The following is a 20228-nucleotide window of genomic DNA, read 5'->3' on the forward strand; positions in this document are numbered from 1 at the left end:
TTTGAAGCAAACGATGCTGATGGAGTGGTAGAGGACATAGATTGGGGCTGGAGAGCACGTCAGTGGCAAGTCTAGGGAAGCATTAGCGGCCTCTCAATCTCGGGATACACACCTTGAACATGTGGGTTTCTATGAGTAAGTGTTCTTTTTCTTTGTTTGACGAAAGATAATTGATCTTGGTTGCATATGATGAATTATCTCTTAAATGAAAGAAAAAACTAGAAATTTTGATGATATAATAGTTTTTGCTCAAAACATGTAAAACCCGCAAAGTGCGGTTTTTGAAGAAATCATGGAAATCGGGGATTTTAGTGAGTATTTTGAGCTCCCATGGAATAAAAAATGAATATGAAAATGGGGTTGAGTGTTTTCTATGAGTGAGAGTTCACAATTCTTATTTTGAAATACTTTTTTAAAGAAATAAATAGGAATAAATAGAGAAAATTTGGGAAATTTAGGTTTTTCATGATAAATAATTAGAAAAAAATATGATTATTATTTTTGGATGTGTAGCAAGGTTGAGGAATTAGGATTAAGCCTCAAATCATCCTTTTTTTAATGTTTTAGTGCATTTTTATTGATTTCCATATGAAAAATGACGTACAAATGAACCTTGAACCTATGTAACGTTGCAAAACCTAATCGGTTATAGGGGGAAAAGAGATTGTAAAAGTGAGAGATTGCTGAAAATATATATAATTCTGATTCATTTGATTCATGCATAGCATATAGTCCGATAGAAATTTAAATTTAAGAATACTAGTAGTACGAGGAAACTCGATGCTAGTCTCTAGCAACGCAGCAACGAGTAGATCAAAAATCATTAAAGGATTGTTTTGCAAACCACGTGACTGATTTCTAATCTTAGAATGCTTTTGCACAATGGTCATACACTTCTGCATTTTGCATGTCACATGGTATAAAACTTTGATGCATAGCACTTGATTGCCTAATAAATGGCCAACGTAGAGTATGTGAGGATTCCTAGGCTATAAGGCAGACAAGCGGTTCCTTGGGGTAAGTCTAGTGAGGAAATATCAACTCTTGAATCGTTTGATAGATCAAAGAGTGGAGCTTGTATGTTTGTTCTCTATGTTGGAGCAATGCATCAAGGGGCCAATCCCCCAGATGTAGAAGAGCTGCAGTGGGGCCGTGGTGTTTCAACCAAGAGGTTGCCTCCTATGTATGTGATACATGGTAGATTATACCAATGTGTATGGGACCTCCCTCTGAGGAGTAGGGGAAGGTAAACGTTGGACTATGTCCTATTACAAATGCAAGATCGATATTGGACCTTAGTATAGTGTATCCCTTAGACGCTTATGGCCGCGAGGCCGTGTGGGCTGTCTTGTGTGTTTTAGAGGTCCCGGCTAGTGCTAGAGAGCCAGTGTCGAGCCCATTTTAGGTCCTGATAGGTGGTGAATTTTGTGGGAGTTGCCTATAAGTGGCAGTCTCCAAATCTAGGTTATGAAGGGACCTATGTTTATTATGTCCATTAGGAGTGTGCTAAGCTACCCATAAAATTCGTTCAAGGATGGAAAACCTTGGCTTTCCCTATACAAAACTTACTGATGAACTTAGTTAGTTATGTAGAGCATGAGTCATCTACAAAAGATAATTTAGGTGATGAGAAGAGTAACCAGTTAGTGGTTACCCCATCCTCTAATGGGATGGCACGGGCCGAGGTTCACCTTGGTGTGGTCTCTACTCACATGCATAACTATCCATCAACCTAGAGGGCATGGAATGCGTATGTGGGAAGTTATGGCAGTCATGGCATCAACAAGTGATTATGCTAAAACCGTAGTGCCATGGAAAAAACTAGACATACAATGGAGTAAATCTATGGTTGAAACATCCCATGTGGTGGGGCATTGTGCCAAAATTTTAGGTATCATAAGGATGTTAGAAGCTCTAACTATTAAGGGAAAACCGTTGCTTAAAAGGCACGGTGCCTAGGTCCTAAGTGCTAAGGATAAGTTTGCTTTTGATTAGGGGTAGAAGCTCCTAGATAAAGCCATCATGGAATCGCCTAGGAAGGGGCAAGATATGGAAGATCCTCTAAGAAAGGATCACAATGACATGCTAAGAGCTATAGGCCTCCCTAGACCACTTTATGAGTTGGCAGAAAGGGACATTAAGGATAGTATTAACCTTCCTACACCTGTAGAGGTAGAAACAGAAAAGGTTAGAGACCCTAAAAGGCTGACCCTAAAAGATGAATATGAATATTTTAATGACCCAGTGCTAATCCCAAAGGAGAGGACTAAATGCCCTCCTCCTTATAGGGATCTCCCAGTGTTTCATTGGCTAGTAAAGGAGGATCCAATGTTGCATTTAAAAGAATATGGCCTAACTTGCCTTGCAAGTGGGCTCAATGAAATTCATCGAATGCTTGTATTTTCTAACACCCTGAAGGGAGAAGCTAGGAAATGGTATTGGAGCCTCCCATGAGGGTCGATTAAATCATTTGATGAGCTATGTGATAAATATTTAGATGAATATGAAAAGAAGGTGCCTATGACCTAGGTCTTAGGGTAGCTTATGCAGATAAGACAAGAGTGTTACCCTTCTACTAAAGAATATGCTGGAGTCTTCGACAATATCCTGAGACTTTGGCCAAGAAGAGCTACTATGTTGCCTAAGGATGTGCTATGTGAGCTCTTTATGAGCGGCTTAGAGATTAATACGCAAATCCAAGTGAGGATGCGAGATCCTAAGTCATTAAATTAGGCCAAGAGGCATGCAATTGACTATGAGTAGTATATTCCAAGATGTTGGGAAAACTTTTGGAGTTTCCCCCGCTCGTGGCAAGTGCATCCAAATATCCAACCAATTTTGCAAAGAGAAAATCCTTTCACTAATACCAAGATAATCTTAGTGAGAGATCTTGGTGGTCAAAATCTGCAAGTAGGAAGTGGCAATCCTAAGAGCAGTGATAAGATGCCTCTTGGGGATAAAAAGATTCCATGCCAAGAAAGTCCCATCAAGGCTTGCAACAGTTCCATGAGAGGTAGTTGCGATTGCGGCATTGATAGGACCATCGAGCCTATGAGTATGGATTTCGAGTAGATGCTATTCCTTTTAGTAAAAGCATGGTTGCTATGGCTAAGCAATTTGCAGAGTGGACAAAGGCAAGTAAAGACATCTTGTATGAGGAAGATGCATGATGCCAAAGGTTCCCATGTGCTTGATAGTAGTCTTAATGATGTGAGCCTATTTGGCTATAGCAATAAGTCTGCTTTGAGTCCATTAGACCAATGCAAAAAAATGAGACAATATAAGAATAAAAAGGAATATGAGATGGGTTTGGAGACCCATAATTTCTAAATCTGTGGTTGGTGTGCCAGATGAAAGGCCAGGAATTCCATGTGGATATGCCTTGACGATTTCCCAAGCGGAGGAGACCAAAGGCCGTAAGGACACATATGAAAATATGCACCACCCTAAGTTGCATCCATGTGATGTGCCTAAGCTTGAAGCTCTATCTAGTTTGGATTGTATCATTGACATATGTGATGGTCCAATTAGAGAAGAGTTGAATTATCATAGTTGGGACAAGCGATCCGTTTGAACGACGACCAAGAAGATGAGATATATCAACCTAATGATGTCATTCATTCAGCTCATAGTACCCAAGAAGAGATGGCCGTTATTACTGAGATATCAGTGAAAAGGCTTGGGCTAGTGGATCTACAAAGGGCTGACTCACATGAGTAGCATGAGGCTAGTCCTCATATTTTATGTTATCTTTGGTATCTTGGTTAGTTTGATAGGATGTAGTGTATATACCAAAAAGACCATGTATTTCATGGATTGGAATGACCTATCCATTTTAGGCCAAGAGGGCCATTTGTTTGATTAGTGCAGGTGCAGTTAATGTTTTTTGTTTTAGTGTTGTGCCAGAAAAATTACATGGATCCTGGGGGGGAGCCTTTGCTGCGTTGGTGCTTCTCGTGGCCCAATCAAGGTGATATCTTTCCTTTATGAGTACCTTGTTTTTATACTATATATGTTTGGTTACTTATGAGGGATTTCTTTTCTTGTTGGGGATCCACAATTAAGGCATGAAGTCCCAGGTATAGGTTACTATGACTTGGGAGGTCTTAGCTATTGTTGCCTCCTGCAAAGGCATTGTTAGGCATTAAAAGACCTATTTTAGAATGCAATCCTAGTGACCCTATTCTGCTGACCTGCTAGGCAGCTGTTCTAGGAGTTTTTGTTAGTTGTGAGGCAGTTAGAAAAGCCTGCCAGACAAAATGATGATACAAAGAAAAAAACCCTAAATATTTGAAAGAAAATATATAAATATACATAGGTGTGTAAAAATGGGTTCTAACCCCTCTAAAAAATAGAAAAGGAAAGAAAGAAAAATCCTTGAACAGTTGTGCATTGCCTTGTGAAGGCCTGGTAGGTTATTGGGGACGAGTCAGAAACCCAAGGGGCCAATGCCTTGTCTTCCTAGGGGTGGCATCTAGCTAAAAAAATAAGAATAAGAAAAGGTTGAAGCAAAAATATAAGTGAGTGAAAGATGAAACGGATAAATAATTAAGTGTCACCTTGCGAGGGCTTGGTAGGTTCTTGGGTACCAAGACAGGACCTAAGGCTGATGCCCTATTCTCCTTGGGTCACTATGCTCACCTCCCTTCTTTTTACACGCCCAAGTATGAAAAATAAAGGCCTAAAAGGACAATGTGTTAAAAGACAATATTTCTTGATCAGGCTATAGGAGTCCTCACCTAGGAGGAGCTCCTGGTTGAGTTGTCCTCAATTAGGTAGGTAGTTTAGACCACCACTTAAGATGACGTCTTTGATAGTTCTTTTTAGCTTGGCCATGTTGGAGCAGTCGGTTAATGACTAGCTTTGGGCTTTCTGTTAGATTATGCTAGGTTTACTCCTTGTGGATTTCATGCCTTTGTTTTGTCAAGGGGTAGGGTGAGAGCTCTAGAATGTTTTGTTGTGTATTTTTTTGTATTAGCTTGATGCTCTTTGTGGTTGTGTTTATGTGCAGGTTTGTTAGTGGGATTTGACGGGCTAAGTCGCCCTATCCCGTGGTGCCAATCAGAGCTAGATTTTAGGACCCGATTTGGACCCGTTCTTGAAGCACTAAAGATTGTTTTTGGAGCCAAAAAGTGCTTGAGAGGCAATAAAGAGCCAATTTTCATGACAAATCAAATGGTGGCGGATGGCTGATCTGGAGTTTTCAAAGATGCATTTTGACGTCAGGAATCCAATGCAAGTCTCAGTTCATCGATCGGAGGTCGTTTGACCCCCCATTTAATCCCTGCAAGGTTTGGTGTTATAAAGCAGCTACTAGATCCAAGAGCCGTAAAGTGTGCAATGGGACCCAAGTTTATAGATTTTGATGTCATGAAGTTAGCGGTCCAATCGGATTGCAAATCAGAGTCTGTTTGCATCCCCAAACATGCCGAACTCCCTTCCGCACGTGTGAAAGTAGTTTTTTTTAAGTGGACATTTTATAATGAAATGAAATGAAACTCTAAATGAAGAAAACATGCAAAAACATGTCAAGATGCAGGGAGGGGGTGTTTTTTGATTGACGCCTCATTTTCTGGGGATTTTTGTGCCTCTTGGATGCTCAATCATGCACAGAGAGAGAGAGAGAGAGAGAGAGAGAGAGAGAGAGAGAGAGAGAGAGAGAGAGAGAGAGAGAGAGAGAGAGAGAGAGAGAGAGAGAGAGAGAGAGATCCCTGATCTATGCAGAGCGGGCAAGATTTTGATGGTAACCATATGTAATATGATGAAGAGAATGAAATTCTCATTTTTAGTCTTTCTCTCTCCTTCTTCCTCTCTCCTCTTATGGACTGTTCATATACATCAATGAAAGAGAGAAAGGGGTGGGGTGAGGGGTGTGATGACAATTTTGAAGGAAACGATGCTGATGGAGTGGTAGAGGACAAAAATTAGGACTGGAGGTCGCGTCACCGGAAAGAGGGAAGTATCCGCGGCCTCTCAATCTTGAGATACACACCTTGAACATGTGGGTTTCTATGAGTAAGTATTTTTTTTCTTTGTTTGATGAAAGATAATTAAAGGAAATGATTGATGATGATTGATAGTGGTTGCATATACTGAATTATCTTTGAAATGAAAGAAAAAACCAAAATTTTTATGATATAATAGTTTTTTCTCAAAACACATAAAACCCACAAAGTGCGGTTTTTGAAGAAATCATGAAAATTGGGGGTTTTAGTGAGTGTTTTGAGTTTCCATGGAATAAAAAATGAATATGAAAATGGGGTTGAGTGTTTTCTATGAGTGAGATTTCACAATTTTTATTTTTAATACTTTTTTAAAGAAATAAATAAGAATAAATAGAGAAAATTTGGAAAATTTAGGTTTTTCATGATGAATAATTAGAAAAAAATATGATTAATGTTTGTGGATGTGTAGCAAGGTTTAAGTATAAGGATAAGTATTAGTTCATCTTTTTTTCTATGTTTTAGTGTGTTTTTATTGCTTTCCATATGAAAAATGACTTACGAATGAACCTTGAACCTATGCAACATTGCAAAACCTAACCAGTTAGGGGGGAAAGAGATTGTAAAAGTGAGAGATTGTTGGAAATATATAAAATTATAGTTCATTTGGTTTACACATAGCATATCGGCTGATAAAAATTTAAATTTAAGGAGACTAGTAGCACAAGGAAACTCGATGCTAGTCTCCAGCAACACAGCAACAAGGAGTAGATCGAAAATCATTAAAGGATTGTTTTGCACACCACGTGGCTGATTTCTAATCATACAATGCTTTTGCCCAATGGTCATACACTTTTGCATTTTGCATGCCACATGGTATAAAACCTGGATGCATAGCACTTGATTGCTAATAAATGACCAATGTGGAGTGTGTGAGGATTCCTAGGCTATAGGGTAGATGAGTAGTTCCTTGGGGTAAGTCTAGTGAGGAAATATCAACTCCTAGATCGTTCGATAAATCAAAGAGTGGAGCTTTTACGTTTGTTCTCTATGTTTGAGCAGCACATTCAGGGGCCAATCCTCGAGATATAAGAGAGCTGCAGTGGGGCCACAGTGTTTCAACCGAGAGGTTGCCTCCTATGTATGTGATACATGGTAGATTATACCAATGTATATGGGAACTCCCTCTGAGGAGTAGGGGAAGGTAAACGTTGGATTGTGTCCTATTACAAATGCAAGATCAATATTAGAGCTTAGTATAGCATGTCCCTTAGATGCTCCTAGCCGAGAAGCTGTGTGGGGTGTCTTGTGTGTCTTAGAGGTCCAGTTAGTGCTAGAGAGCCAGTGTTGGGCTCGTTTTAGATCCTAACATCAACCATTGGCTTGTGAGACTAATGCTCAAAGTTCCATTTAGAGCATAGAAAAAAAAATCTAATTACAAAATATTTTTCAATTGATATGACTTTATCTTTATTTCCAAGTATAACTAGACTCCGATCATTGATGAATGGATACTTCAATTAGATTCCTAGTGTCAAAATACACCAAGGAAAGCTCCAGATCCTTGATCCGTGATTGACACATTTTCTGCCAAAATTGCCACTTTTATAGCTCTCATGTCACAATTGGGCTATAAATTCCACCTTAAAATCAGCTCTCATATGCCTACTCATATGGTGAGCTAGTTTTTTATGCAATTGCCTACTTCTTTGAAGCCGTGCATCAATGAGTTATATGCAATGAGTCCTATTTCAACCACCTTCAAGAAAGCTTTGAAGGAGAAATATTTCTTGGAGAATCTTGGAATGGATATGAGATGCAGCTCTATGAGGGGGTCCATAAGCCAAACAAGGGCTTTGTGGTGAGACTGAGCTTCTATGGGAGTTTGAGTCTAAATTAATGAAATGGATACTAAAGGGCAAGAAGCCTTAGAGCCCGAAAAGGTGGAGTTATTCTTATAAATGGTAGATCCCATGCTACAAGCATAACTAGGAGAGCTTTTATAGGATAGGATGCACTATATGGGCTTGAAGACTGATTGACATGATGTGAAGGATATTACCATCACTTTGGTAAAGCGACAGATGTGGAAGTTGGGGCTACAGAATGGCATTGTGTCACCCACAATCCCTCCTGCTATGGTGCCATCTACTCAATCCTTAGATCTTGCATCTGTACCTACACCCACTCTTAGACTTTCTCATGTGATGCCTACACCTACAGTGCCTATGATGGTTCTTTCTGTATCTTACTTGCCTACTTCTGCTCCTATTCCTACACCTGTTTCTACTCCTATGCCTATGCCAATTCTTGTATTTTCGACAACATCACCAGGTCCTCCTCCTGCACCACGAGTCAGTAATGAATTTACTAAGGAGTTAAGTAAAAACTTGAAAGATTTGAGACTTGTTGATTGTTCTAAACTTACAAGGCAGCTGAAATAGACTCCTCCATCTCCAAGAACAGATATCTTTCGTGCAACAGTCATGGGCATTATTATAACGAGTATGAGTCTTTTAAGGAAGCAAGGAGAAGGAATTTGGTGTTTTGGGGGCTTGAGAATAAAATATGCCACTGGGTTGCCTATGCAAGCCAAATTTCAAAAAGGAGGGATGAAGCAGGCTCTCGAAGAGATGGTTGCATGGAGCTCTTATGTTACTAAAATCAATGCTGCTGCATGTGGTATGCAGATTGAGTGGAGTTCACATAGTAAGTCTACCTTATGGTCTCTTTCTTTGGATATATCTCATAGGGAAAAGTGTATCAATCAAAGTTAGCGACTACAAGTAAGAGAATACAAAGAGAGACTAGTTGGGATGCACCAATGGACACTTACTCAGTTTATGTCTACTTAGCAAAGACCAAGGGGGACTAAAGTACAAGTTGAGGAGAAGAGGAGATGAGATGATGATGCTTCTAGTACATCGAAGAATACTAGAGGGGATGAGTCTTCTGCTCTCCCTTCTAGGCCACTTTGAGAGCAATTTATGGATAATATTTAGCCCAAGGAGAAGACACAAGATACATGCTTAAAGATTCTTTTCTAACATTGCAAATGCTACACACCTCAAGAAGGTGTGTGAGGATCGGATTTTAAATAGAAAAACGGAGTTCATTCTTAGTGAGATGTTAGGAATCACTAAGAAGAAATTTCATGAAGAGATTGTTAACATCATAAAGCAAAAGAGATAGATTTTACAGATTGTTGAAGGACATGGAATTTGGATTGATTGTTTTTATGGGAGTGGGGATGAGTCTCATGAGGAGAGTGTTCCTATATGCTTAGATGTTGTTCAACATTCACAACCCTTCCATTTTGAGGACAGTGATACACCTATCCTTGTATCTCATTGTCACTTATCTATGTCTAATTGGGCTCATGCTACTATGGAGACTATGGTCAAAATTGGCAAGAAGGCCACTCCATGCATTGCTTTACTAGACCATGGATTTGAGATTAATGTGATTGTGCACAGGGTTTATGAGAGTGAGAGATGGCCACTAAATGTAAAACACAAATGGCGCATGAGAGTGGCCAACAATACAACAAGAGATCTACATGCTGCATGCTCAAATATTCGAGTATCCATAGGTGATGTGTAGGAGGAGTTTCATTTCTTTGTATAGGACACTTGTTTGTATGAAGCCATATTGGGATAGCTATTCATTATAGAGAGATGCATGGAGACTAATGTGATGGATAATGGCTCTACTTATACATGAGTCTTTAGTAGTAGAGATGGGATGAGAGAAGTTCAATTTATGATAGTATATGTCAACCATCTGAGGAATAGGGACTCTTTGCAAGAGGCTCCTTTACTAGTGGCAGATATGGATTTTTGTTAGGTGCCCCTGTCTTGCAAGACAATGAGGTTATAGGGTGGGTTTAGTTCTCACCTCTTGGAAATAGTGTGTTTGCTTATTATTTTATTGGTTTTAATGTAGATAATTTAGTTTCTTATTAGAGGGTTTCAGATATATCAAGGAGTGCCAAGCAATACATGTGAAAGCATTAGGGCCAAAAATGTTTTAAAACGGCACTTCTAAGAAATGATTAAGTTGCTAATTAGAGGAGGTTAGAAGAAAAAAATCCTCCAAATTTGGCTACCTGGACGTGATTAATGAGAGAATATATGATTCATTTAAGAGGTCGGGTATTGAATATCTTCAATCTTTAATGGACGTTAAGTGTCACCTTTTCAGTCTTATTCTCTTGGAAATTGCAAAATCTTTTATTTTTGAATATTTGCACCAAAAGATACCATTTTTTTGTGTTCCTTGACGTTCATTTTCTGCACCTCTCTTTCCTCTAGTTTTATTTCCTTCTATGTGATATTGTTGCCCCGTTTAGGGTTCCCTACTAAAATGTTTACCAATACCTCTTCTACCAATACAAGCGTAGCCCCACTACACGCAAGTATAAACTTACTATTCAATTAGATCCTATCTATTAATCTTGGAGGAGTATATACCATCGAGCATTGTTGGACAAGGATGAAGCTAACAGGTTGTGGTTACAAGGAAAGAGTGGCATGTAGACTTATGGAAGGATGAAAATATTTATCCTACGGACCCTTCTACAGGTAAGTATCCTCCTTTTTACAGTATTCACAACTTCATAAGGTGTGTTGGAGATGGTTGTGATGGGATGCTTGGCTATTGCATGAGGTTATATTCTGCATCTTTTGCATTTACAGAACAAATGCATGAAATGAAGGAAGCATTAACATTAGCACAAAGAACTATTTTTGAGCTAATAAACAAGGTTGATAATCTAGAAAACTCTAATCAGTCATCATTGCAAGAAAATTTACTGCGCTTGATTGAAAGAAACTTCAATAGGATTTAGACAGAGAAAAAGACTACTTAAAAATATAATGGACTTGTGTAGTCGGGTGAGAAAAGGAGACTAAATCTTGCAAAGAGATGTGTCTCTAATATTTGAGGTATTAATATTCGAGAGAGCGATGAGAGGATTACGCTTATTAAAGAAACCATGAAAAAGAATGACATTATAATGATTCTTAAATCACATAGTCAGCATCTGTATCATGAACAGGGCATTGGATCACAATACCGATAGGAGGCAAAAACAACAATTTAAGATACAATCCGAGATGGAGCTTTGGTGGATTGGTGCAGCCCAAATACCAATTAAAAGTCATGAAATCTTGAAATAGTTATTCTCTCATACAAGTATTCCTGATATTATAAAGTTTGAAAGTGAAGGTGAAATGTTGATAGTCAATGGTGTTGGTAGTTTTAATGTTACATGGCATATGAGTGCTGACTTAAAAACTATCAAATGTATGCTTGAAGTAAGTAATGGGGCCAATGCAAAATATCCTTGTATTTATTGCATGGAGAGTTTGGGATCCAAAGAATGGAGTACTTTGCAGCCAACAGGAAGAGTCATATCTTGAAACTCTATAGATTTGAGTAAGTTCAAAAACGTGGATGGCTTATGGGATCCTATTCCCTCAATCTCTCTAAGGAACATTCATATTTGTACATTATATGCAGATATTAGAATAATTGATAAGTTGCTTAGATTGCATCTTGACTATGCATATTTAATAAAACCAGTATCTTTTTCAGATGACTTCATTGATAAATGTGAGGCTTTACTATCAAAAATGGATTTTCATGGAGGTCAAATTCACCTGAGAAAGGATCCAAAAGCCTCAGGGAAAACAAGAGAGGACTTAGTAGATGTCTCTATGGGGGGTGCAAAAGCTAGATGATTTCTAAGAAACCGTACTGGTAAACAAATGAACGCATTGTGGGAGTGTTGGAGAGAGTTGTGTGCAATCACAAAAAATGTGTCTAGCACACCACGAATTGCATTCCTATGAATGGAGGTTTGGAGACACCTTGACATATTTTTAAAAATGCTTAAGAAACAAAAGATAACATCTAAATATTTGATGGAACCTAGAACGGGCCGGCACTGGCTCGTGCACTAGCCGGACCTCTATCTCACGCGCTCAACAACCCCACGGCCTCGCGGCCAGGAGCGTTGATGACACATACATTGCCTTCCTAAATATCTTGCATTTGTATTACGTCGTTTGTAGTCCACTCTTCTTTCACCCACTACTCCTCAGAGGGAGTCCCTTGCACATTGCCTAATGGCACGAAGCACAGACATAGGGGGTCCTCCAATGGGGCTGAATGCTGCCACCCCTCTACGACTCTCCTACACTTTGGGGATTGGCCCCTTGGTGCGTCGCTCAATATATAAACATTTCGCACAAAATTCACTCAAGGTACCATTTAATCGTATACAGGAATGTACCATTGTCCTTACTTCTCTTTCCCCTAGACCCCACGACTAGCCTATGGCTTAGGGTATCCTGTCTCTCACTCAACGTGGGTCAAGGTCCTAATGAAAGCAATTGCTGTGCATCCAGGATTTTTGATACCTTTAAATATTTCCATGATTTATGCATATTGTGGATGCCAAGTGTTCAAACAATTATGAAATCAATATTGTGCACATGTGAAAAACATCCTTTCAATGATTTTCAACTACCGTTCTTATGCGGCGTTGCACGAACCTAGCACCGAGGAAACCCTCGTGCTACTAGGCTCTCATTCTATAATTATTCACCGACCTATATGGCATGCAAACAAAAGCCAGCAATCTTTTCATCATTTTACTCCGCATTTAGACACATTCTAACCACTCTACCCTCCCATCGATAAAATGTTGCATTGTGGTATAGATTTATAGGGCATTTTGCCATCATTTTATGTGTAAAAAGTGGAAAAAGACGCACTAGAACAAGAAGGTGGGGTTTAACTGAGGCAAATCCTCATGCTTCAGTCCCCACCAACATTCACAAACATTGTTCTTAATTTTCATTAATTTTCCGCACCCAAAATGCATTTTTTCCCTATTTTTAGTGATTTTCCTCTATTTTTCTAGTATTTTTCCTTATTTTTTGCATTATTTAATTACTAAAAATTCAAAATAGGTTATGGGCTGTGGCCCTTAGTTCCTTCTTGCAACAAAAATGGAAATTTAGTTGGTGTTCCTATTTATTCTTCCATTTTTATGCCCAAAAACATCATTTTCCCTTGATTTTCCATATTTTACGTGTTTTAGTGTATTATTTTGGGCCACAAGATGCATGTTTTTCTGATTTTCTAATTATGATCAACAAATACTCATGGAAAACAGCAACATAAACAATTTTTAGCCCACATGAACAACATTTTATCAATCAAAAGCCATGAAATCTCAATTTTCCTTTGAAAAAATTGAATTACCGCTTATTTGCGTGTTTCGGGTTTCATGTCCATGGCTGCAAATCTGAAAATCAGCAGCACTTCACACTCATGATGATCACAAGTCACCATTTCCAGCCCGTGGAGCAATCCGATCAATGCCGGACAAGCCTCCACCATTCTTTCTTCTTCCTTTCTCTTCCCACATGAACTCCCCCTTAGAGGAGAGAGAGGGAGGAGAGAGAAATACTGATTTTCTCTCTCCCTCTACAGGCTCCCATTCCTCGCGTGGACCGGAGCAATACGGAGCGGAGGATGAGTGTAGTACCCTGTTGTGCTTTGTCTCATGGCTTACTTTCAAGCCAGCATCACGATTTGTGGGGGGGGCGCCGTTTTTTTCGGCGGCTCCTGCAGCACGCCCCCCCCCCCCCCCCCCCCCCCCTCAATCACGTTTTTTGGAAGGGGGGTGCCCCTTCACAAAGGCACCCCTTCACTTCTCATTTTTGGGCACCTCCCAATTTTTGACCGGCCTTTTGGCCCTTTTCCCGTCTCTCTCGCATACGGTGTCCAAATCGCGATCTGAAAATTTCTGTGAGCTCGTCTCGGCATCCCCCACTGACTGATAGGTCCACTGACTGCCACAGGCACATGGAAAAATTACCAAAAATTCGCAAGTGTTGCTCGGGCGTCTTTAGAGCACTTTGACGCTTAAAATCGTCCTAGGTCGAGCCGCTGCCTTTGACATTGGATATTTTTTCCCTTGATATTCATAATTTTTAGCTATTTTTAAGCAATTTCCGGCACCAAAATTCCGCTCTCATTATTCGGAAGAGTACAAACGTTCAATTGTGAATCTTGTTCAAGCAATCAAGGAAGCTTGGGGAGAAAAGGATATTACTTTCTACTTGGTAAGATGGACATAAATTTGAACATTTCTGCTTTGAAAATAAGGTTTAATGATTTAAACTGATTATTGCTTGTTGGGTTGTCACAGCATATTCTTCTTATTCATGGGACTTATTTTACGAAAGAGCAAGGGCCCCTAGCAACTTACAATAGCCAAGGTATGGAGAAATCTCACTACCAAGCACGCATGTGTTTCTTTTGGAGCACTAAAAATGGAGGAGGAGCAACAAAAACCAATGCCCTTCAGGAGTTATTCAATTGGTTTTTTCTAAGACAACTTTAAAGAACACAATAAATGTGGTGGAATCTAAAATACTTATACTATTTTCAAAATGTTATATACATGGCTAGCTTTTAAGAGCCTTTACATCCTCTTCCTCCTTGGGCATTTTTCCTCTATAATATACAAACTTTCTTCTCTTGTATCTAGCTTTGGATTTGATATCTATTTTGTTCGATACTAAAACATAAGATGAGTATGCAAGGAAGTATCCAGCCCTAGAGGCAGAGAAGCCGGGACCATAACCAAATATTCGGATGTCTGATATCTTTTTCAAAAACATAACTTTGTGTGCATTGTACTGCAAACTTGAGTATCCAAGAAGCTTTGTAAGTGCTTTAACATAGACAATTGGCCATGAGGCCTTCTTTGAGAAAGTGCTATGCAAAACCAACAGAATATTGGGATCAATCCTCGATATGTAATGCCCAAGTGCAACATCCTTTAGGGAACTACCATCAAATCTCAATCCTTTGGCTCTTCCCAAGAAATTATCCTCATCTGCAATTTCCAGCTGTAAAAGCAACAATTAGAATGAAAAAAATGAAAATATGTATGTGGTTCCACAAAAACAAAAGAATGCATTATCATTTGATTTTCATCACTCTCAAGTTTGCTTGGATTCCATAAGCTAATTGATGTCTCCTTGAGCTCCTTTACATATTCTGACTCCTCCCTTCCGAAATTGGAGATTCCAAGCTTCTCTTGAAATTGATCAAACTCTTTGTCAACAGCCTGTAACTCTCTCTCAGCATCTTTAACCTTGCTTAAACATAGGGAAAAAGCATTTGATGCATCTATAAACATATCATCGGACATTTGAGTATCTAATTTAAGTAAGCCCTCCTTGGACTCATTTTCAACATCCACCATGCCTTTTGCATCTACAGATGCCTCTGTAATGACTGCCAAGCAATAATCTTCTATCAAATGGAAAAGAATTTGGAGATCAAACAATAATATGTATTCCTTGTCTTTAATTGGGAAAGTAGGCAAAGATGGAACAATAAGGCTTGAAGGACTATCAGATGGCTCATCAACCTCTATAGTGGTCTCTTCAATTACTATCTCTGCTTTGAATTCAGCAACATCCAGGTCCTTTGCAACTAATGCTTCCATATGGGTGTCTAGTTTCTCCTCAACATCAACTTCATCTACTATCTCTTTAAGAAGGCAACATCTAGATAATTTTGAGGTTTCTTTATGCTTTTCATTAGATATTAGAGGGTATTTCACAAGGACAAATACAATGAATGTAGTAGACTTAAGCATAAGCTTGTATTTTTTGGGTTGTAAAGAGCATAACTCAGCCGCTTAAAATCTATCAAGAGAATGATAACCACATTTCTTGGTAAACAAGGACTTCTTAGTGGCCTGACCTTCCAACAGGGGCGTGAACATACTCCTTGGAATCCAACTAAACAACAGGATATGCCAACTCTTCAAACTCTACAAAATCCTCCTTGTAAAAGTCCTTTGAGAAATTAAGAACTTGACCAAGGTCCCACTCTGGATTGAAAATCTCCCTAACTGTTGGATAGAAAGTAATGCCAATATTGTTTTCTATGAGAAAATCCAAAAGCTTCTAGACACTATAACATCTATAATTTGAGACAGCCCTGGGACCCTCACAGGAGACTTTGAAGCCTTTCCCTTCTTTGAAGCCTTCCTTGAACATTCAGTTGTCACTAACATATGAGATGCTATTGAAACATCTGAGGCAACTGACTCCTTTGTCATTGTGGGCTCAAGGACTCTTTTCTCCTTTATAGATGTGGAGGCAGACATGTGTGACATAGCTCTTGTTTAGACTATTGTCTATACAACATGAATATCAATGTATAAGACTCTTAAAGTGTAACCCTTGCTCCGTGGTGTTGGACGATTAAGTTATACGACGCGAATTGAAGCGTTAACGAATCTCAAAACTCCACCATCTCACCGTTCCAGTTTGCAAGTAGGCTAAGATTCTACACTGATACGATGTGAAAGTAGGAAAATATATGTGAGAAAATCTTAAGGAAAGATTGGCGAATATGACGCGATTAGAGGAAAATCAAAACCTTCCTATTCACCTTCTTGCACTATTTTTGTGTACTTTGCCTTGCAGATGGACTTTGGAAATTGCCGAGGCTTGCAGTGGAAGACAACTTTGATGGGGAGGATATGGAAGTGCAGTGGAGGACGATTGGCGAATATGATACGATAAGAGAAAAATCAAAACCTTCCTATTCACCTTCTCACACTGTTTTTGTGTACTTTACCTTGCAGATGGACTTTGGGAATATGCGCGGCCGTGCGGTGGAGGACAACTTTGATGGGGGAGGATGTGGTAATTTCTACGATGAAGTGGCCGAAATGACGTACAGGTTGGGAAAGGAATTATGAACGGAGGGGGTGATGTGGATGTTGGGAATGGGATTATGGATGGAGTATGAAACGTGGGGGTGACAGAGTGGGTGATGTGGGGGTGATGCAGTGGGTGACATGGGGGGAACAGGATTATGGATGGGTGTCTGTGATTAAGAAGGGGATGGCGGAGACGGAAAATTAGGACTTTGAAAGGAGCCGAGGGGAGAAGGAGACAGCGATGGAGTTGAGGGGAGAAGCTGAAGGAGATAGAGATGTTGCATCGACCAGGGCATTGCGTTGTATTGGGAAAACCCTTGTGCGAAGCGAGGAGGAGGGGTTCAAGGCCTATAATCGTTTCAGCTTCCATATGAAGTGATAAGCTTAAAGGAGGAATCACGTTGTATTGAAAAACCCTTGTTCGAAGCTAGGAGAAGGGGTTCAAGGAATAGCATCGTTTTGGCTTCCATACGAAGCAATAAGGTCAAAGGACAAATTTAGATTCACGCTATTGCGTTGTATTGAGCCAAGCATTATTTTAACTTGTGTCACTAAATTAATTACTTATTAGGCATTCTCTATTCAATAAATTCATGTCAATAAATTAATGACTCACTTTTCTTAAAGTGTTGATGATGATCTATCATGGCCATGAGCATTTAGAGACCAGTATTCCTAGTGCATCACTTAATGGGGTGATTAGAGCATTGTGACAGGGATATCTGGTACAATCTCGTACAGCCAGTACAAGGTATGAAGGGGAAAAGAAGTGTCTGCCAAGTGTAAGAGTATACACAAGAACCAAGGAGTTACACATAAATGAAGATGGATTGAGTTCTAAGAAGAGGAAGTGCATTAGCATTGTGTATATGTATTTATGTGTGCATCCAGGGACACCTGGGAATGTTTACTTGTGTGTAATGAGCATTGCATTCATTTGGGATCATCCTCTCCCCTACAAGTCAAGATTTAAGGTCATTTCTTTCATTAAGAAAGACGAGAGAGGGAATTCTCTCACTAAGAAAGACGAGAGATGTGATCCTCTGGAAGTGAGGAGAGAAGTGATTTTCTCTTTCTAAGGTCTAAAATGGCACAAGATTTTGTGTGGAATTCAATCTTAAGGTTGAGGCCCAAGGCAATCTAATGAACTCTCCTTATCTATGACTCAAGGTGGTTGCATGGACCACAAGTTAAGAGTGCAGTTTAAAAAGTTGTTTTTTTGGAAAATCCATTTTTCAAATATCTCACAATAGAAAAACAATCTCTAAAATGGGCCACGAGGGTTATTGGAAACAACAAGATCTACAACTTTCGTGTTGGACGTTTTTTCATCCAAACAATGCACAAAGAGATATCTCGAATTAGTGCTATAGAGTGGAACAACCACATCTTGCATGAAGATCAACTCAACTCTCTCTCCAAGAAGAGAAGCTCTTGAAAGCCTATAAAAGAGGAGGCTCTCCTTGGGTGTAAGGGAGAGGTGAAGGAAGCATCACTTTGCATGTATCCAAGAGGAGAAGAGAAGGTGCAAGTGCTGCCGAAGCCCTGCTGAAATCAAGTGCTACGGAGCTCTGCTAAAATCAAGTTCCAAGAGGAGAAGAGAAGGTGCAAGTGCTACGGAAGCTGTGCTGAAATCAAGTTCCAAGAGGAGAAGAGAAGGTGTAAGTGCTGCGGAAGCTCTGCTAAAATCAAGTGCCAAGAGGAGAGCCCTACACATATTGTGTAGGAGAGAAGGAGACTCAAGAAGGATCAAAAGGTGCCAACTTCCAAGTTGCTTAAGTGTTAATCTGTTGTATACCATGCAAAAACCGTGATCTTGTTTCCAAGATCTACAAGTAAGAACTAGCTTATGTGTAACGGAGGAGCTTGCTCCTTGTCAATAATATAACTCCACAAGGGGGGGGGGATGGCCCATCTTCCAATCCCTAGTGTGTTGCCAATTTTTCTACTTCTCTCTCTACATCTTTCTTTTCTCTCATCTATTCTCCCTCTGTGCCAACATAATATTCACATTATATATTTTAAGTATATAAGAAAGTCGAGTGTGTATCTTAGATTCTATAATAGTGGTATTAGAGCAGGTTTCTTTGCTTTTCTCAAAGTAAAGGCGATCCTTGCAAGAAGAAGGTAAAGATGGCAACTGATGAAGCACCTACAAGTGAGCAATCACATGCTCAATTGACAGATTATGGTAGCTTGTTGGAGATTCCTGAAGTACGTCAATTGATTGACAGCTTAAGGGAAAGGGAAGAAGCTACTTATAAAGGATCAAATCCTCCAAAAGATGATGATATTGGAGGAAACACCATTGCACCAATTGATGGTGAAGATGCAAAGCATCCAATTGCTAAGAAGCTTCCTAGAAGGAGGAAGGATTCTCAGGTCAAGAAGAGTAAAAAGACCTCACCTTGAGTGAGGCAGATAAGGAGGGAGTCATCTCCCTCAGCAACCAGCTACTCCCCTGATTACTCAAGTTCCTCCTCCTCCTCATCATCTTCTATTTTCTACTCTCTTGGTTCTATGTCTCATGCAATTTGCAAATAGAAAAAGAGGGACCATAAGAGGAGCAAGCTTAAGAAGACTAAGACTTTCAAGTCTGGGGATAAGGACATAAAGTTTGACTCTTACTTTGGTAAGAGAGATCCTACTAAGGCATTGGCCTTTGTCAGGCAATTTGAAGTTGTTTTTTCTGATGGTCATTTCTCAGAAAAGTCCAAGCTAAGGCATGTAGGCATGCACTTGAAAGATGCCGCTAGCAATAGGTGGTCGACTCTCATTTTGGAGGGAAGGAAACCTACGACTTGGGAAAAGTTTAAGAAGAAGTTTTATGCTCAGTTCTTGCCTCTTGATTTTGAGAATGATGTCAAGAAGGAGTGGGATTGGCTAGGCCAAAAAGAGCATGAAAAGGTCACTAGTTATGTGGACAAGTTTTGGTCTACTCTTCTCAAGGTTACTCCTTTCATGGAGATCAGTGATAAAGAGAAGAAAATGAAGTTTGCAGCTGGTCTACTCCCTCATTTACACAGAACCATGAAGGTGCATCCACATGAAACCTTATCTCACATGATGGAGTCTGCCATCATAGCTGAAAGTTTTCATACACCTGGTACATCTCGAAAGTTGGAGATGAGTTCTTATAGAGCTATACAAGAGCAACTCTATGATCAACCAGGAGACAAAACTAATTAAAGAAGACCTACCTTTACCCATGACCAATATTCAAAGCCAAAGGGTAACAAGAAGAAGAGCAAGTATCTCTTACCCTCTGAGATACAAAAGTACAAAGAGGAAGGAAGGTGCTTTCTTTGTGGTGAGTTAGGCCATATGAAGCTTGATTGTCCTCACAAAAGGAGGGAAGCAAATGTGGTTAAAGATCCTCCTCCGCCATCCTCAAATTCTGTTCCGGATGTGCAAGCTAACACTCATTCAAATGAGAAGAAAAGACAACTCTTAAAGGGTTGGGGGACACTCAACAATCAACGAGTTTTGATACTCTTCGATCCAGGGTCCACAAATAA

This window comes from Lygodium microphyllum, chromosome 25, assembly GCF_053477565.2.
Source record: "Lygodium microphyllum isolate KBCC chromosome 25, Lygodium_microphyllum_v1.1.10, whole genome shotgun sequence".
Taxonomy (NCBI): domain Eukaryota; kingdom Viridiplantae; phylum Streptophyta; class Polypodiopsida; order Schizaeales; family Lygodiaceae; genus Lygodium; species Lygodium microphyllum.